The following is a 16401-nucleotide window of genomic DNA, read 5'->3' on the forward strand; positions in this document are numbered from 1 at the left end:
AAAAAGACAGGTTTGTACACTAAGCCCTTAATTGCTTTTCTGCAGCTGAAAAGTATACTCCTCTGAGGCTTTTGAGGATCGACGGTCAGCTTGTGCTGTTCCTTTTTTGGGCAGGTAAGTTCCCTTTGGGGATAAACCTTCCATTTAAAATGTTTGCTTATTCATACTTTCATGTTCAGGAAAGCCAAAATGGGTACTAGTACATTTTGAGAGCCAACCCCCTACTAGGATCATTAATTCACAAAGCCCTTTCTCCTGTTATAGCATCTCTTCTCACTCATAAACTTTTTACTAACAGCCCCCCCCCGCCACACACACAGTCTGAGTTTTCTCAATCTCAACCCACCGTACTGACTCCAAAACTAAATCTGCATCTTACCAACTAAATGATAGGACTCCATTCCACTCTCAATTAGAGACATTCAAATGTACTCGGATGCCAGGCAACAGCTCAAGGAACATCCCTTCACACAAAGTGCAGCTGCACTCACACACAGGTCATTTTAAATGAGCCCTACAGCTTACTCACACCCCTTTATTACCGTTTCATCTTTCCTTATCTCATGTTATCCTCCCTCACTTACTGCATGTCATTCATCCTACCTCCATCTTTTCTTTGCATCTCTTATATTTCTCTCTCGTACTCCTGTTCCCTCAGTATACTTCACTCTGTCTTCTCTCCTTGATGTCCTTTCCTGCAGCTATTCTCACTTGTCTATTCTAATGTCTTCATACCTTTCGGTATAGTAATGTGCTGCTATCCCTGTAGTGATAAACCGTCCCATCTTATCCAGAAAGCTTTGCTAAGCGTAATTCCTTTTTCCATCTATGGTTTGATTTTGTAAACTGCTTCTTGAACAAAATGCTGTAGCATACTTTTGCATCTGTAAAATATGTAGGTTTTATAGCACATCATTGTATCTGTAAATATGTTTTATTTATTTATTTATTTTTATTTTATTTTACATTTGTTAACCGGGAGAGTCCGACTGGATACATGTCCATTTTCAGCGGAGGCCTGTGGAGAAAAGCTCCAGGTACATAACAGACATATGAACATTGTTAATGGAAAAAAAGGAAGATAGTTGAGTTCTAAATACAGTATAAAGATTCATTACATCTTGGGAAAAAAATAACAGCAGCATATAAAAAAAAAACATAGGTCAGTTACAAAGGTGAGGTGCCTTGTTAAAAAGCGGTTAAGGATAGTGAGGTAAGAGAAGGGTAAAGGATAGTGGTTAATCAGGTTTGGAACAGGGACATTGCCAGAGAGTATTGAGATGGGGTTTAAGCTTTTTTTTGAATTGTAGGAGTGAAGGTTCTGAGGTGAGCATGGTCGGTAGGGAGTTCCACATTTTACCTACAAAGTTTGAGAATAGAGAATCCCCAGAAGAATTATTGGCTTTGGTAGTTTGAGCTAAGATCTTATTGGAGGAGCGTAAAGATTGCAGGTTAATATAGGGGTGAATGATGTTTTTCAGAGCTGGTGTTTTCTCTGGGTGATACAGTATCTGGTGAGCCGTTTTGAGTTGGTTGAAATGGAGTTGGCTGGAAAACTCTAACCACCCTAGTTGCTTCAAGTTAGTGCAGTGGTGCGTTCTAAAGGTGGAATTTGTGGCAAATCTAGCTATGTGATTGTAACAAGAAGCAAGTTTGTTAAGTGTTGTCTTGTTTAGGTTTGTAAAAAGGGGGGAGGCATAGAAAAGAGTTGATAGTAGGTGTGTGCTGGCTATTGTAATTTTAGCGTGAGGAGTGAGAAAGTGTTTTACTTTATAGAGAGAGACAAGCTTTTTATTGACGGTTTTGATGGTTAGATTGAAATGGGTGTCAAATTTAAGGGAGTTATCAATGGTAACACCTAATAGCTTTGTGTGAGCTTCTGGTGATATAGTGATTCCATTGGAGGATGTAATAGAGAAGGTGGGGGGAAGAGTCTTGTTAGTGGGTGAGAAAGTAAGTAGTTTTGTTTTGTTGGGGTTGAGAACTAGTTGACGACTTGAGAACCATTTTTCTATTAGGTTGAAGGTGTCTTGGGTTGAAGCAGTGAGGTCTGCCAGTTTGGAGGCAGTGCAGATGATGGTCGAATCATCTGCATATTGAATGCATATGGCATGGGGGGTGATTGTGGGCAGGTCATTAACAAAGATGGTGAAGAGAAGAGGGCCAAGAATAGATCCTTGGGGAACTCCCAAGTGTAACAGGTAGGCATGTGGATAATTTGTCCTGCCATAGAACAGCCTGTTGCCTATTGGACAGGTAGGATTTTTCATTTCTCATATGATCCATTTCACCCAGGCTGTGTCTTCAAATGGTCCACTGAGACAAGTGCACTACCTGCGTAAACAAATATGAAGAAATATATTTCAAAGCTAGGAGTATTTGTTTTAATGGACTGTCACTAGACTGTAGTGCTCTTTTATACGAGAGTGCTTTTATTTCCCTGTCAAATTAAAAGTTGTTTAAAGTAATTGAAAGTAATTTTTATGTGGAAAAAAATGTGTTTACCAGCCCCAAAAACTAAAATAAAGTGCATTCTACCATATTTTTATGTCAAAAATGACATTTGAAGACTAAACTTTTACCAGCTTTTACAGCTTGTTTTTCCCAGGACAGATGCACCATTTCTGGCTTGATCACTGAGCAGATTTCCAGTCCCACTGACAGTCCTTCTAGCCACAAAAACAAAAAGTTAAGTCAACAGGTTTTGCCATCACAGCAAGCTAGCAATTTGCCTCAGCCACCGGTGGTGACTCTTCTGTGGCCTTTAGTTGTACCCCAGAGTACTCATTTTTATCCTGGATCCCACTGATGTTGCACCTATAGCCACTACGAAGAAGGGGTTAGCCATGTCCTCTGTGGCTTTTGGGGTTCTTTCAGTGGGCAAAGAAGAACTATGCATTAGTCCTGGGAGAGGGAGCAAGGAAGGCTTTTCTGTTTTGTCAGAATGATGTGCCCATCCCCGGGGAAGCTGCTGCTACAATTAGTAACAATGCTGGCCTCATTTTTCTTGTGAAAAGAATCTGAAAATTAAACATGTCTACTTCTCCTCAAATTTCCTTAGACTGGAGTAGTTTACTGTATCTGGCTTAGGCCTTAATTTATGATATTGAACCACCTTCTAAAGTAGTTTCTGATAAGAGAGAGAGAGAGAGAAAGAGAGCGATACCTCTTTTCTTGAAGAGATTTAAGATTCTGAATCTGGACAAGAAGATGAAGGGGCATAATCGGCAGATGCAGGATTTTCTCCTCAGATTTCTGATTCAGACTCAGAGGAAAGATGAGATTCTGATTCTCCAGGTTTCTCTTTCTCTTAGACTATTTCCAGAATGTGCCAGTGTTGTCATTGGAAGAACACTGAGGTTTCTCATTCCCTTAGAAGAATACTGTACAAGCTGTTATGGAAGGAACTTACAAAACCGTCACTCATTCTTTTAGTTTTGTGTGCGTGTTGCTGCCTGTAATTTTCCTGATAATCTGCCAGCTGCCTCTAAAATGCAAGATAGGATGCATAGAGTTCCTCAGTCTTTTAAGTTTTTATATACACTCTTCTCAAACCTGAGCCAGCAGCTATAGCTTTACTTAATCCTACTGCTGCTAAGCATTTGATTAATTCCAATTCTTCTCTGGTAAGAATGGAAAGGAAATTATTTTTTCACGTCAAAGTTTTTTTTGAAAGGGCTTTTGTGTAAGAGGCCTCCAGGAAAACTGGTGGCCCCTACTTTGAATCTTGATTTTGTGTTAGAGAAGCTAACACTTGATCTGTTTGAACCATCTAATGTGGCTGACTTGAGGTTTTAACATGGAAAACAGTTTTACTGATTCATATACCTGTCTTGCAGAGGTCATAGCAGTTACAAGCTCTTATGGTGAGTCAAAACTGCCTCATTTTCCATAGGGACAGGGTTTCTTTGAGAAGTAATCCTCCTTTTATGCCTAAAGTGGTATCCAAGTTTACTTTATGCCAAACTATCCATCTCCTGTTTTTTTTCCCCAAGGCTAGAAATGAGGTAGAAAGGATACCTCACATTTTGGATGTCCACAGACAACTCTGATACTCTCTTGACAGAACCAAATATTTCAGATCTTTGGATCATTTGTTCATTTCTTGTGAAATAAGAATGGACAACCTGTGTTAGAACAGTTATTTCCAAATGGTTGTCTAGGGCTATTACCTTTTGTTATACTCAGCATCACAGATGTATTCCAACAAGGTCAAGGACCACTCTACCAGGGGTTTGGCTTCATTTATGGCTTTGGAAAGGGTTGGGTTCTAGAAGTATTCCAGAAGCTGCTACTTGGTCCTCTGTACATACTTTCACAAAGCACCAACAGCTTGACTCCTTCTCTAGATTTAGATCAAGTTTTGCTAGGACCATTCTCCAGTGACTCCTGGACCCTTCTCTTTCCTCCTCCTAAATATAGTTAGCTATGGTAATCTACCCATATAGCTAAGGCTACTATAGCAGTCATCAGTATGAAGAACACAGAACAGTTGTATAGATGTTCGAATGCTTTTTTTATGCCAGGGTGTGGACATTTATTTTTGTTATTCCTAACATTGTCCTTTCCGGGCTCAGCATCCCTCACTCTGCTAGCAGGAAACCTCTGTAAGGCTTTCTGATCAAATTTGTCTTTTAGTCAGCTCATTTCAAATTGCTTGACAATTTGGGCACGTGGGATGTGCCCTGAAGCTTTGGAAGTTGGCCAGCTGTTATATCCTTGGCAGTATATATAACCCATATAACTAAGGGTACTGTAGCAGTGATTACTCAGACAGCTACTGTTATGGTTGTTCATCTTGCACATGTACTTTTTTTATATGAATTTGTTCTTTTTCGTACTTGGGAACCATTTTCATCATTGTTTGTCACTGACTAGTCTGCTATATAATTCTTATGCTGTGCCTTTTCTAGCACATTCAGGGAGTTTTAACAATTTAAATGATCTTAATCCAAAGAAATGTGATAAAACATGTTCTTTTACAATTGCACACTGTTATCGCACCTTGTACATCATAGAAATATAAACTGAGACAAAAGTTGCAATGGTGGTGGTTTAGATTGGATACTGCAGCATGAAGATAGGATAGAGCAGCAGTAATGTCTGACCACACAAGTTTAGGGCAAGGATGTAGGTAAGCATACTCACAGTACTGACATGTGTCCAGTTTTCATGAGCAGCGTGTGCTAATGTCAACACTAAAAAAGTACAAACTGTTTAGAACTGAGTAAATGAATATTCACAGTATAGCAGTTCACAAACAATTCTTGTGCCAAAGGAATACATCTCAATAACTAGCTTTGTATGGCAGTTAATTGTAAAAGTTGAAAAGAAAGTACATCTTTCCATGTATCTTGGGGTAGCATTTTGAGGGGTGAGTACATTTCTCCATTGACAAGTGGGTATTGGAAGCAGCAACATTAGGTCTGAGCACAAAATGTAAATCTCTGGCTACACCCCTGATGTCCTTCAAGAATGCAACTGCAGTCATAACATATGGGTTGTCCTGCCTCAGGCAGCCCTCGGTCGGCCGGATTCCAAAGTCTGGGTCCGACGTCGGAGCGGCTGGAGTATATAAGCATCAGCCGACGCCATCTTCTCCAGTCTTTCTTGCCGCGCGGTGCCCGAAGCAGAAGCAGTTTGCAAGTGCTGGTCGGTCAGCTCCTGTATTCTTCGAAACCGAAGTCATCAAAAAGCTAAGTACCCCATTGGGGATCTTTTCTTGCCTCAGCCGATGTCAGAAATGACTGAAAAAGTAAATAATTGTTTGTCTTGTGGTAAACAAATACCTCATAAGGATTTCCATTCTTACTGCCTCCCTTGCCTTGGCCCAGACCACGACGTCTCGGCCTGTGCCGCCTGTGCTCGCTTCAATAAGCGCACTCTCAGGCGCCGGGCGGAGTTCGCTGAAGACTTTTTCGGCGAAAAATTTGATTATATAATGCTGTCCGAACAACCGACAACGCATACTCCTAAGAAACGGAAAGACCGGGACTGACATCCTCGGCCCGCATCTTCCACCGACACCACGCCAAAACTTACCGCGAGTGCCCCGGTTCCCTCTGAGGCGGTTATTCCACCGCTTCGAACCGAAGACACCACATTACCGATACCTCCGATACCGGAGGCCACTCCGACACCAGTTATTGATTTTCCTCCGGATACTGAAACTGAGGAAATGCCCGAGACCATTGCTGTTGATAAGGTCACTCCTGCACGTGGAGCGGCTAGGCCTCCCATGTCCATGTCTATGTCTATCAAGGCCTACACATGTGCTAAGGCAGCTAGCAAGGCCAAGCATCTCTCTGCTAAAACCTTACCTCAGCCTACTCCTGAAACTCAAATCATGTCTTTGGCCACAGATTTAATTTCCCTGATCAGATGCAGAGGACTCCATTCCCTCGGCCTCTCCTCCTGAGGATATTTCTTTTGGGGAAGTTCTGCATTCCATGAGGGAGCATTTTCAGTGGCAAGGCCAGGAATACTCGGATTCCAGAAAGCGCCTTCGAACATTCCTTAAAAAACCCCAACACAGACCCTTAGCTATACCTCCTGTGCTTGATGTTTTGGATGATCTATACTCTGACTCCAGTGTTACCCCTGATACTCTTCCTCCTGCTCCTGTCAAGCCTGACAGATACTATAGGGTCCCAGAAACCCATTCTCATTTCTTTAGGGCCCATACTGTTGACTTAGAAACAATTTCCCAGGGGCCTAAAGGGGTTTCAGCTACCACCTCAAAAAATCCTTTGCCTTCCGACAGGGAAGCAAGGTCCTTAGAGAGATGGGGGAAGAAGGTTTACACCTCCACTACTTTAACTATGAGAGCTCTCAATTGTCTCTTTCACATGTTTCAATATCAGGATTTACTGTTAGATGATTTACAGAAAAAATTGGCCTCTCCTGAACCTTTAGATAGGAAGTCTTTGCAAGAGGCTGTTCATAACTCTCAGCAGGTTAGTAATCACTTTCTTCAGTGTGGATATGATGCATTGGAAGCTTCATGTAGGGCAGCTATGACAGTGGCGGTCATTCGTAGACATGCATGGTTAAAAGAACAACCTTTACCAGATCATGTTAAGGCAAAACTTCTTGATGCACCCTTGGAAAAGATCAAGCTTTTTGGTGCTAATGCTAAAGATGTGTTAAAGTCCATTGAGGAAAAAGCCAAGTCAGTTCAGACAGTCAAAGATTTCCTCCAGGTTCAGCCACCCAGATTCAGCAGGAACTGGCCTTCTAAAAACTGGTCCTTTCCTAATCCTGAAAGATTTCAAAGGGGCAAAAACAGGCATGCCCGAGGAAGAGGGCAATACAGAGGATCCTACAGGGGACGCCAATGGCAACCAGCAAACCAAAGAAGTGACACAGGGGTTTCTCCTGCCCCGCAGGGACAATCTCAATGACTTTCCTCTAATTCCGCTGACCAAGGAGCAAACAGAAGCTCCTTTGGGCGGAAAATTATCTTTGTTTTCAAAAAATTGGCACAAACTGACAAAAGACAAATGGATTTTGGACATTATAGACCACGGTCACAGGTTCCATTTTCATACCTTACCAAGAAAACAAGGCATGCCAAACCTTCCACAAAATCAGAGGGCAGAGGCTATCAAGCAAATTTCTCTGCTTGCTCAGATCAAAGCAATAGAAAAAGTTCCACAACAAGAACAAGGTCAGGGGTTTTACTCAAGACTGTTCCTTGTTCCAAGAAAAGAAACTCAGTGGAGACCAATACTGGACTTGTCCGCTTTAAACACTTTTCTCATAGTACCAAAGTTCAAAATGCTAACTCTACAGCAACTCCTTCCCATGCTGGGCAAGGGGTCTTGGCTGATTACTCTGGACCTCAAGGAGGCATACCTGCATGTCCCTATCAGACACAGCTGTAGAAGATACCTCAGATTTCTTGCAGGGCCAGAGCATTATCAAGTCTCAGCATTGCCATTTGGCTTATTTACTGTGCCCAGAGTATTCACGAAATGCCTGGCATCAGTAATTGCTCATTGCAGGCTCCAGGGGATTCAAATCTACCCGTACCTGGACGATTGCCTCATACAAGCGGACAACAAACTAACCTTGACAAAAAACTTGAATTATGTCATACACTTGCTACAGGCTCTGGGATACACAGTCAACTTTCAAAAGTCAAGACTTCAGCCATCCCAGCAAATAACCTTCTTAGGAGCCAAACTAGACACAGCCTCTCAAATGGCTTACCTGACAGAAGACGAGCAAAAGAAGTTAACTCATTACTTCAAAAGTTTAGCAAAACTCACCAAGATGACTGCAAGGAGATTCCTACAGGCCCTGGGTTACATGGCATCCTGCATTCTCCTGGTTCCACTAGCAAGACTACACATGAGAACTTCAATGGTACCTAAAAAGCTTATGGTCTCAACACAGCAACAACCTAGAAGCAACTATACCGCTCATTCCATGTCTTCAAAAGGAATTTCTATGGTGGGCCACAGTAAGCCAGTCAAACACAGGTATGTCGTTCAAAAAACCTCAGATAACACAGACCATGACCACAGACGCCTCAGACCTTGGATGGGGGGCGCACATGGAGGGCAGATGTATTCAAGGACAATGGTCTCCAAAGGAAACACATCTGCATATCAACCAAAAAGAAATGCTGGCAGTAATGCATGCCATCGAGGCCTTTGGACAACAACTTCAACAAGGCCACCTACTAATAAGGACAGACAACACCACTGTGATGTGGTACATAAACAAGCAGGGGGGCACTCATTCTTACCCCCTTTGCAGACTGACAATGAATCTTTGGGAAAAATCACTGAGTCTAAACGTACAGTTACAATCCCAGTTTGTTCCAGGCAAAGACAATGTTCTGGCGGACAGTCTAAGCAGGAATTTCCTAGACCCCCACGAATGGAGGTTACATCCAGACATCTTTATACAACTCACCTCGGCATGGGGCAGGCCGGACGTAGACCTATTTGCCTCCAACCTCAATCATCACTTACAAAAGTTCTGCTCAAGGACATATCATCCACAAGCATGGAAAGTAGATGCTCTCTCATTCAACTGGAGCTCCCTAATAATCTATGCATTTCCACCTCTGCCACTGATGACCACAGTGTTACTAAAGATCAAAGCAGAGCAGCTGAAGGGGATCCTAATAGCTCCAGACTGGCCAAGACAACACTGGTACCCACTACTACGGAGCATATGTCACAACAAAACGTGGGCCCTTCCTCAATGGCCTCAACTTTTGACTCAACACAACTTCAGGACAGTTCATCCCAACATCCTGATGCTACAGCTAAAAGCTTGGGAGATCCCATAAATAACCTCAATTTATCTCTCTCCAAGGAAGTTCAGCGGATACTAACAGAAGCCCGCAGACCATCCACCAGAAAGGCTTACTCGGCCAAATGGAAGAGATTCAGCATTTGGAATACCAACAAGGGTCATGATGCATCAGTTTTGAACTTCCCACTCATTCTGGAATACTTGGCAGATATGCTACATAACGGACTCTCATACTCTTCCATAAAAATACATGCTTCAGCTATCTCAGCTAGATACAACACTGATCCACCTGTGTTTTCACATCCTTTAAGTCAATTTCTTAGAGGAATCAAGAATATAAAACCCCCCAAGAAAGGCACCAGTACCAGCTTGGGACCTCAATTTTGTCTTAGAAAAATTGACTCTACCTCCTTTCGAGCCAGCAGCTTCTGTGGATTTACAATTTCTTTCCTGGAAGACAGCTTTCCTGCTGGCCATTACCTCAGCAAGAAGGGTTTCGGAATTACAGGCCCTAATGGCAATACCACCATTCATAACTTTTCACAGAGACAGGGTCTCCTTACGAACCAACCCTACCTTTCTGCCAAAAGTGGTATCTAGGGTTTCTTTAAATCAAGCAATTCACCTGCCTACTTTCTTTCCCAATCCTGAGAACAAAGGGGAAAGACTGTTACATACCTTGGACATACACGGACAACTTCGCTACTACCTAGACAGAACCAAGACTAGTAGGAAGTCTGATCAGCTTTTTGTAGCTTACGCCCCTGGAGTACAAGGAAAAGCAATTTCCAAACAGACAATTTCAAAATGGATTGGACATTGCATCAGATTCTGTTATTCCTTCCATGGAAAGAGTGTGCCAGCCAATGTCAGACCACACTCCACCAGAGCTACAGCCACCTCTACAGCATTCTTAAGAGGGGTGCCTACAAAGGACATTCTAGAAGCTGCTACATGGAGCTCCGTGCATACATTTTCCAAACACTACAACCTCCCTTTATATTCCAGATCCAGAGCAGGCTTTGCTTCGGCAGTCCTGCAGGGATTAATAGCTACACCATCCTTATCTTAGAGCATACCACCTCCCCTAGCTAAGCTATGGTATTCAACCCATATGCTATGACTGCAGTTGCATTCTTGAAGGACATAGTACAGTTTTGTACCTACCATAAATGTAGATGTCCGATAGATATGCAACTGCAGTCGGGTTTTCCCTCCCTCCTTCCCCTCTATGCCTTAGGTCCACTCTTCTCCCTGTTATCCTTAGCTGGGGATATCTGTTATGGTGTATCTGTGTATTGCTTATTTATTTGTCTGGAAACCTATTATTGTCTTCCAATTTGATTACAGCCTTCCTTGGAGGGCACCTGGAATCTGGGGCAAGAAACACTGAAGAAGATGGCGTCGGCTGATGCTTATATACTCCAGCCGCTCTGACGTCGGAGAGAAATGCGACATCAGCCGACGTCGGACCCAGACTTTGGAATCCGGCCGACCGAGGGCTGCCTGAGGCAGGACAACCCATATGTTATGACTGCAGTTGCATATCTATCGGACATCTACATTTATGGTAGGTACAAAACTGTACTGTTTAGGGTACACAAGATTAACTACTACAAACTAAGGAATTCAAACAGTCATAATTGGTATGTCCAAAGTATTTCCTTATTTTTGTTGAGCAAATATTAAACTGCACATCTTCACAAGGATAATCAATACAGGTTTTCTGCAAGGACTTGCTTTTATTACTTTAGAGGTAAACTCTCCTCTATCAACCAGTACTTGTCCTTCATGAATTTCAGCTTGGATCTTGCTTTGTGTCATCCTTTATGCATTAGTCATTGTTGTTTTGCCATTTTCTGATGTCTTGCAAGTTGATTAATGCAAATATTTTATTTGTTCATGCTTATTTTTTTTTTAGGTAGACCAAATATGCAAGATGAAATACAAAACAATGTCTTGTGATTGAATATTGTAGATCGGTTGATATGATGTAAGAATCACTTTATTTATTTACATAATTATTTATTTGTTAACTGGGATAAAATACTGAAACACGCAGACCATTTTAGGTTCAGCCCATGTTCAAAAAGAGATGAAGAAGAGTATGAACGGGTAAGGAGTGACCTCTTAGCCTTAAATATGCTCCATTCGCAGGTGACATTTGTTATAATTAACAGAACTGTCAAACTACTCATCTAACCTGTCCTACCCATATTGGCAATTACCTGTTTAATTTTTATAATGCTTTATAATGGTGGTGCTTTCAGTGTACAGGCTACATATCCTCCTTATTTCTGGGTTGGTTTTCACTCAGTTTCTTCACACATCCCAAACACATGCTGATAGGTAAAGTGTCTTTTTGTTTTTCTTTTGTAGGCATGTTTGTGGACATGTATATGCACACACGTGCTTTCATATCCTTAATCAAACTAGCATCATATCCATGACTATCAGCAGTATGATTCTGTTTTTACCTTGTTAATATAGTCTCTATATTAACAAGTTCCTTAATAGAATAAAATGGGCATTGAAAAATCTAAGAATGAATGAATGGCATTTCTTGCATAGGTAATTTATCTGTTTCAGTCTGCAGATAGCTGCCTCTTTAGGAACATGCTGATTCATTGTTTTTGCTTGTGAGTAATGTATTCATGTAGACTGACAGCTTGGATTCCAGGAGAACTTTTAAATACTGTTAGACATTTCTTAAATTTGCTTTCACCAGGAGAATACAGTTGATGTCCATGTGTGGATATATTTTCTCTCATCAGCATATATCCCATGCAGCATATTAGTACGGGTCACTGTAGACCAGTTGTAGACGGTAATTATAGAGCAACATGATCTTCATTTCATATTCTAATTCATTTTAATTTCTGTCCTGGCATTCTTCATATTGTCATACATCTTTTTGTACTAATTGATTAGTTTCTGTTTATCTGACTCTACATAGCCTTTGCCCTTTGTTAATTATGCTCGTTGGTGCTAGTTTATGTCCATATTTAATGCTTTGTCTTTCTGCGATGAGGACCTCTCTTATAGCTATTGTAAGAACTTGTAATGTTGTTTGAATGCTCTTTTTTGGCGATTTCTACTTTCATGCATAAGAGAGAGTTATAATCCCTACCAGCCTGTCCATCTCCATTTCAGATCTGCTTCTTGCCCCTGTTCTTTTCATGCCATTAACAATACACTGATGCTTATTGTGTTTTGAAATCTGCATGCTACATTTTCCATTTCACAGTTGTAGTAACATATATGCGGCCTAGTGTCTGGCATCCTCCCTTTAACATGTATGCGGCCTAGTGCCTGGCATCCTCCCTTGGACTGGGTTAAGTTGAAGAATGGATACTGTCTCAACCACCTTGCAGCACCATTCACGATACTGGAATTTTGTCTGTTCCGTGAAAACGTGAGATGTGGTCGTCAGCTCACTTATCTGACAATCTGAAGTAGAACTAACTAAAAATAGCTTCATAGTGAATTACCAGTAGTGACTTACCATCTCCTATCCCATAGAGTAGGAGAGTTCTCTTAAGGCAAAGGCACTGATATTGTCCATTTCCTTGTGCCGCATTGCTGATGTCACAGAGCGGTATCTTACTGCAGCGTCAGTAGATGAGCTTTTACTCCTTATTAATAATGTTTGCTGAATTAGAATGTGTGTGACTGTTTGAAAGCTGTAGATGATGGTGCCGTCCTGCAACTTGTATTTCTTCAGGCCTTCAGTCTGTGAACACTGTTTGAATTTAAGGACTTCTCCCTTCAGTGAATCACAAAATAGAGATGAATGTCATTAACAGTTTGTACATTTTAAGAGTTATTGTTGTGTGTTGTGATGCCCCTTACTGCTATGTATATGTGTGTGTGTGTGTGTGTGTGTGTGTGTGTGTATGTATATATATATATATATATATATATATATATATATATATATATATATATGTTTCTGTGTGAGTGTGTGTGAGTGTGTGTGTGTGTGTGTGTGTGTGTGTGTGAGAAAAACTGTTGCAGCTGGACGTAGAGAATTTGAAAGGAAATACCTGTCTGATGACATTTTCCTTACTGCATGTTTCTCCCCTATATGCATCACGTGTATATATTAGATATGAGAGCTCTGCCTGCTGTCGCACAATATTATTAGCAATGAATGTAGCTTTAAATTTTGTATAATTGCTGAATTGCTGTTTCTACTTACATTTGGAGTTGTCACATCATACAGATAATTTTCAGGGTTCTTAAAAGGTACGACTGAAATGTTCAAAAATTATAAGAATGTGTCTTGATTTTCTAGGTTACTGATTAGAAATGAGGTTAACTTTTCAGAATGTCTCATCTCGGCTACAGCTTCCTTAGCAAAACTTGGCAAAAATAGAGTCCTCTTTCAAGAGGAAAAACAGTCCAGTTAAGGGTTTAAGCAGATCTTTATTCAGTGATGGACAATCTTACTATGAAGTTTCAGACAGGAATGCTCATCCATCACTGACTAAAGATCTGCTCTTTAGCTAGATTGTTTCTTACTCTTTAAAGAGGACTTTATTTGACATTTTGAACAGCTATCCTTATTCCTAATTATTTTCGTCATCCTGCAGACTATTGAGACTGCAGGTTGGGATACCAGATGAGTGCTTCGCTGATTCAACTATCATTTTTCTAGGTTACAAGACCTCAGTAAATTGTCACTTATTCACCTTTGTTTATTATTGCAACATTTGTTAATGGAAAAACTGTCACTGAAGATTTCCTTGTGATGATTTTGTGAAGCTATGCCAACAGCTTGACTGTAGTTATAGGTTGCACACTATATATAAAACAAAGAAGTACACAGCACATGGACATGTTCCCATTGTAACATATGTAACTGGGTTGGCACCATGTCCTTGGGCTATTAGCTTACAGAGTGCACTGCCCTTTATGGTTTTGAATGCAGTGCACGCAGAGTCATTCATGTAACTAAATTTACTTTATAACATGCACAATATTGCTTCTCCCATTAAAAATTTGAACTTGGTAGCATTTGCATTCATTCAGTGGAAGTAACATATGAAACTAAGCCATTGCAGTGTTCTTTAATTGATGATTGGTCAGAAAGTCCTTTCTAGGAAATATTAGTAGAGACCATCCAAACTTGTTCAAAGTTGAAGTATCATCTTTCAGGGTGAGATAAATTTGACTGAGATCAATTACTGAATGTTCCTCATCCTTAACCTTTTGAGCTGGTATGTCTCCAAGACAAATCTTGAGACATTTTCCTGCATACTGAACTTTTGTTAAAAATTAGGAGTTATCAGAAATAGGTGTGCACAAGGGGTCACATTCAAGAGAGAAAGCACACTATCTTCAGTCCATTTTTCATAACTTGAGTCCTGCATCATCACTGGGACTTTGAGATGGGCTACCAGTATAGCAAAGTATGATATAAACCAACATTAACAGCAGCATAGGTGCAAGAAGGCCCAGATCTTGGTCTTGGTTTTGGCTGAGTGCAGCCTTGTTTGCGAACCACCTTTTCAAGTGGTGGCTTTACCATATCCCTCCATGCAAAGTGATAGAGATACTGCCTTTTCAGGCTAGTAGCATACTTGGCTTGGTCCTTGACATGTTTTGTTTGCTTAGTAGCACACTTGGTTAGAATGGTCCTCAGCCTGGCTTCTCTAAGGGAATTGATTTTTGCCTAAACTTTGATCAGCTGAGCTGTCCAAACCTAACTGTAGATAACTGTAAGTCAAGCAGATGCACGATAGTTGTATGCCTTAGAGCCATTGACAACTAGAATGTTGTAGGTTTAGGAGTTCTATGCATTGAAAGGATCAATTTAGCAATAAAGGTAACCATTGTCTTTTCTATGAGGGGTAGATACCAGTGCTTGTATGTTGTGCCCAAGGTCATGAGCTGCCTTACAGGACCAAGCTCTGTTTGGTTGTTTGGATAAGTCACTTTCAGACAACCGTAGTTGAATGAGTTCAGTTAGATGAATTGCCACCTCTTGATAAATTATAAAACATACCAAGAAAAACAAATGTTGCAATTTTAAGTTATGATATGTGGGAGTACATGAGAAAAAGGCCTATGCATGGAAGTGTGAGGAATTTTGTCCCATTTAAGAATGTTTTGGAATTTTTTTTGCTTTCCTGTGTGTGTCTTGTTTTGGTCCACTCAAAACTGACTTGACTGGAAGAACCATATCTCTCCAATATCTCAATGTATTTGACTTTTCATGGCATGGTAGACATTGAAATTAGAAATGAAATTCAGATGTCTAAAATCATTAAGAGAATGGACTTCCTCCCCAGTCAGCATGTAAGTTTCATTCTCCTGTAAGCTCATATGCAAGGTAAGCGATAACTGGAAGGGTGTCCACGTTTGAGTACTTAAGTATTGAGTTCTCCATGTCAATCAATGATCTGCAGGCAAGACTCAGTATTAAACATATCAGCTTCAGTTACTGGGACAATCTTGCATGTGTTACTCATTCACTCCACAGCTCACTCTTTTAAGTGTGCACCTTTAACCCCTAGTGGGTGTGGCTTAAGCCTTTAAAAACCAAGTTATCACCTTAGAGTTCTAGAAAACTCTCATGGAAAGAGGTCAAATATCAATAGAGTTGTGTTTGCCATCACATATGGTTCAAGACAAAATATCCTGGTACCTTGTAAGTAACATGGTTTTGGAATTATTAATGCAAATGTGAAAAATCCATATTTGATGCCTAGAGGAGCAGTAGGCGTTAACTGCAGAAGACGCCTGGAGGAGCACTCGGCTGTTAGACAGTACAGCATACTGTTACCTCAGATATTCAGGTAGCTGGAATTCCTACATGTCTGTTGTCTGCTAAACTTGCACAAGGTATTGATCAGCTATTCTCTTTTCATTCAACAATTGACATTATCAGCAAGTGCAGAACAGAGCACTTTGCAGATGCAAGAACTAGTGATTAAAGCTAAGGTCAGTGAGGCCATGAACTGAAGTATGCTCTAGGAAGTAACTTTAATGGAGTTATTATTCCAAACTGAGAATGAGATACAGATTTCATTTCTACCTTGAGTGTTTTTTTAGAGACTCATGATCATGTTGATGAATGGAAATGAAAGGAAGTGAGTCTTGGAAAATTTGTATTTTTGACCT

General features: G+C 40.8%; 1 protein-coding gene across 6 annotated transcripts in view; it reads left to right on the forward strand.

Annotated features, from left to right (window-relative positions):
• PLCH1 (phospholipase C eta 1) overlaps positions 1-16401 on the forward strand; it is a 3453772-nt gene that overhangs the window by 1319298 nt on the left and 2118073 nt on the right. The gene's annotated exons all lie outside the window — the stretch shown is intronic.

Source organism: Protopterus annectens, chromosome 4.part1 (assembly GCF_019279795.1).
Source record: "Protopterus annectens isolate FY-2018-M chromosome 4.part1, PAN1.0, whole genome shotgun sequence".
Classification (NCBI taxonomy): Eukaryota; Metazoa; Chordata; order Ceratodontiformes; family Protopteridae; genus Protopterus; species Protopterus annectens.